The sequence below is a fragment of the Mus caroli genome, unplaced genomic scaffold (genome assembly GCF_978045245.1).
Source record: "Mus caroli unplaced genomic scaffold, Mus_caroli_1 scaffold_4, whole genome shotgun sequence".
Classification (NCBI taxonomy): domain Eukaryota; kingdom Metazoa; phylum Chordata; class Mammalia; order Rodentia; family Muridae; genus Mus; species Mus caroli.
The window spans coordinates 25107753-25112408 of NW_028227259.1; the positions used below are offsets into that span (position 1 = coordinate 25107753).

General features: G+C 42.4%; 1 pseudogene; it reads left to right on the forward strand.

The window, feature by feature from the left end:
* Window positions 1-1920: 1920 nt before the first annotated feature.
* LOC147005031 (14-3-3 protein eta-like) lies at window positions 1921-2866 on the forward strand (annotated as a pseudogene).
* Window positions 2867-4656: the final 1790 nt, after the last annotated feature.

Sequence of the window (4656 nt, forward strand, 5' to 3'; positions counted from 1 at the left end):
GGAATGAATATAACTAAACCAAAGGAAGGTTCCTATGTTGAAAAATATTTAAGACAGTGTGGAGAGGGAGAAAGAATGGTTTCCTTCTTAGAGATTAGCAGAGTAGGAAGGTCAGCTGAGTGCTTTCCCCGACTCTCTGAACTGGCATGTTTTCACCCCAGCATCTGTGTTTGTTCTTTATTCTTTAAATTAAATGGATTGCATATATGTATTTTTAAATTTTATGTATTAATCATTCCATTAGATTACATTCCAAATGAAATACCACATTCTGGCTACCCTTCCCCCAACCTTTCAAGCGCCATCTGCCCTGTTCCCTTCCACATTGCCTGTATGAGGGTGCACCCCCAACTTTGCATACTCTTCTGCCCTACTGTTTCAGCATACTACTACACTGGGACATCAAACCTCTACAAGATCAAGAGCCCCCCTCCCTTTGTTGTCAAGCAAGGCCATTGTCTGTTACAATGTATCTGAAGCTATAGTTTCTTCCCAGTACACTTCTTGGTTTGTGGGCTAGACTTGGGGAGTCCTGGGTCGACTTGGCAGCAGATGTGGTTCTTTCAATGGAGTTGCAATCCCCCTTTGCTCCTCCAAGCTCCCCTACCAGATTCCCTGAACTCAGTCTAATGGCTGGCTCCAAAGGTCAGTTTCTGGCCACACCTCACAAAGAACCATCACAGGAGGTTCCTGTCAGCAAATGCCTCTTGAGCATAGCAAGAGTGTTTGGTTTAGTGTCTGCAGACATTGTGGATTTCCAGGTAGGGCAGTCCCTGGATGGTCATTCCTTCAATCTCTGCTCCATTTGTCCTCCCTATTCTTCCTTTTGACAGGAATATTTCTGGATTAGAAAATTTGAGATCGGTGGGTGGCCCTGTCCTGCAACGCAAGGCCATGCCTAACCTCTGGATATGGTTTCTACAGGTTCTACCTCCCCTTTTTTGGGTATTTCAGCTATATTTTTACCTAAACCATAGAAGAAAATTTTCCTATTCTGGAGAAAGTAAAACTTGCAAAATTAGAAGTATCAGTCTGAAGACCAGTTTATTAAAACAGAAAAGAGAGTCTCCTGGACATATAACAATCAAAACACTAAGTACACAAAACTATAAAAGAATATTAGAAACTGCAAGGTAACATGGTGGAGGAACACAAAAAGACAGGCCTATCAGAAATCAGTAACACAGTGAGGTTTTGGAACAGGAACACTCTTCCGTTGCTGGTGGGAGTGCAAACCTGCACAGCCATTATTAGAATCAATATGGTAGTTCCTCAGAAAGTTGAGTATCAATCTACCTCCAGGTCCAACTTGGGTCTATACCCTAAGGATGCTTAATTTTACCATAAGGACATGCTCAACTATGTTTATTTTTGCTCTATTTATATTAACCAGAAACTGCAAATAGCCTATGTGTCCTTCAACAGAAGAAGGAATAAAGAAACTGTGGTACATTTACACAACGGAGTATTACTCAGCTGTTAAAAAATGACATCATGTGTAGAATTCATTAGACCTGATAGGTTTTTCTGTGACTGTTGCACTGGAACACTGTCCAATCCTTGTACATTAGTAGGTGAGCCTACACAGGATACAGATAACTTTATATGACTCTGCTCCACCTGTAGCATCTAACATGTTGTAGCACAATTGAATTCCTTCCCTAAAGAAAAAGTCCTCTCCCTGCCTGCCAGCCCGCCTGCTGCACCCCCTATCCTCTCCCGGAGCCTCCGCAGTGCTGGCCACATCGCATGCAGCCAGCCAGCGAGAAGGCGCGAGAGGCGGCACAGCCTGCAGCCTCCCGCCAGCCGGCGAGCCAGTGCGCGTGCACTGTAGCGGCCTAGGCGGTGACCGGGAAGCAGACGGGCGGGCGAGCGAGCAGGAGGTGTGGGCGTGCGAGGCGAGGCCGAGTCACAAGCGACATGGGGGATCTAGAACAGCTGCTGCAGCGGGCGCTACTGGCAGAGCAGGCAGAGTGCTAGGAAGATAAGGCCTCCACCATGAAGGCGGTAGGGTTTCATGCATCTCAGGCTGGCCTCAAACACATTAAATAGATGAGGCTGGCCTTGAACTCCAATGCTGCTGCCTTAACTGTCAAATGCTGGGCTCACTGGTGCTCACCACCGTGCCTAGCTTCCCTCGGGGTGAATGTGGGCTTGCTTTCAGGCAATTGAAAGGCAGGTGACAGAGCTGAATGAACCGCTATCTAATGAAGATAGAAATCTCCTCTCTGTGGCCTACAAGAATGTAGTTGGTGCCAGGCGATCTTCTTGGAGGGTTATTAGTAGCATTGAGCAGAAAACCATGGCAGATGGGAACGAGAAGAAGTTGGAGAAAGTTAAAGCCTACCGGGAGAAGATTGAAAAGGAGCTGGAGACAGTTTGTAATGATGTCTAGGCTCTGCTTGACAAGTTCCTTATCAAGAACTGCAATGATTTTCAGTATGAGAGCAAAGTGTTCTACCTGAAAATGAAGGGCGATTACTACTGCTACCTGGCAGAGGTGGCTTCTGGGAAGAAGAAAAACAGTGTGGTTGAAGCTTCTGAGGCTGCGTATAAGGAAGCCTTCGAAATCAGCAAAGAGCACATGCAGCCAACACACCCCATCCGGCTTGGCCTGGCCCTCAATTTTTCTGTGTTCTACTATGAGATCCAGAATGCACCAGAGCGGGCCTGCCTCTTAGCCAAACAAGCCTTCGATGATGCTATAGCTGAGCTGGACACACTAAACGAGGATTCCTATAAGGACTCCACTCTCATCATGCACCCTCTGGACAAGCGACCAGCAGGATGAAGAAGCAGGAGAAGGCAACTGAAGACCCTTCAGGTCCCTGGCTCTTACTTCACCCACCACCCCCATTATCACTGATTCTTCGTTGCCACAATCACTATATTTAGTGCTAAACCTATCGGTATTGGCAGCACAGCTATTCAGATCTGCCCTAAAAAACTTTCATGGGCATTTGCTGGACTGATGGTTGCTTTGAGTCACAGGACGCTTCTTTTTTGAATTGTGCAGAGAAGTGTGTTCTGAACAAGGCATTTTATTATGTCTGTTGATCTCTAGTAAATCCAGGTGATGGTAATTGAGTGTAGAAAGGAGAATTAGCCAACACAGGCTATGGCTGCTATTTAAAACAAGCTGATAGTGTTGTGTTAAGCAGTACATCTTGTGCATGCAAAAATGAATTTGACCCTCTCACCCCTCCCTTCAGCTAATGGAAACTGACACAGCAACAACTCGTTCCTTCACCATCAGCTTTATAAACTGTTTCTTGTGAGCTTTCAGCAGCCCTTGCTGTGCCTCTTTAAATTATAATGTGCACACACCTTCTTTTCAATGCACTGCATCAGAAGTTTTTGATATGTGTAACTTTTTTTTTTGATTGTGATTAAGAATCATGGATTTATTTTTTGTAACTCTTTGGCTATTGTACTTGTGTACCCTGACAGCATCATGTGTGTCAACCTGTGTCAATTATGATGGGTGGTTATGAAATGCCAGACTGCTAAAATAAATGTTTTGGACTTAAAAGAGTAAATAAATGCTGCTTTGGGGATAAAAAAAGAAAAAGAAAAAGAAAAAGAAAAAGAAAAGTAAAAGGAAAAGGAAAAAGAAAAAGAAAAAGATAAAGAAAAAGAAAAAGAAAAAGAAAAAGAAAAAGAAAAAGAAAAAGAAAAAGAAAAAGAAAAAGAAAAAGAAAAAGTCCTGCTATACAAATATAAGTAAAACATCTTTGGGAAGATAAAATCCTTGCCCATGCTACAGAATGAGACTCCACTGAGAAAAATGGATACACAAGGTCAGTTGTCACTATGAATCTCAAGCTACCAGAAAGGAAGTGGCAATATATTGACTCAGGATCTCAGACCTCGGGATTTTAGCATTACTACTTAAAAAGTTTTGAAGGGACAGAAGTGTAGAAACAAGCCACAATTTTGTGAAGATTCCCAACTTCTGAAAACACCGGTGTTTTTACAATGAGCAATGAATGCAGTGTGATTTGCAGCAATAATCTTCAGTTGACAAGCTGCTTTGTTGCTGCCTTTATGGACTTGGGTACCAATTGCTTTTTGTAATATGGTAAAAATATGGCAATCACTTCTGCATTGATTTTATAACATGTATTCAGATTGAGAATATGATTTTAATGCTGAAATCTCATGTACTTTGTTTTTAATTTCAAGCATATCTTATTATACTTGAATATGCCTTGGTTTGTTAACACACCTAGACTTGCTATAACTGTATGCATGTAACAGTATGGATGTTCCTTCTAGGGAAGTAAAAACCACCAACTTTAAGTTATATCTAGTGATGTTTCTTGTATCCTTTAAGAAGAATTAAGATGATTATTTCCTTCCTTTTCCTGAGCAGCATCAAAAATCTTCCCTAGAAAAAGTGAGTGCTTTACTGAGACTTCTTCCTAGGAAGGGAAACACTGTGAGACAAAGTATCCTTGTATCTCAGTTTGTGTAAGGGAAAAGCTCCTATGTTTTAAAGTATACTGTAGAAAGTCTCTTCAAAACCTGTATTTGAACTCTGTTCCTAGCTTTTTACTTAAACAGTTTAGACAAAACTTCTGGAAATGACAGCATCTTCCTGCATTAAGCAGTACATATGCAGCTGTATTCAGCTTCATGGTGTCCCCCTGCCCA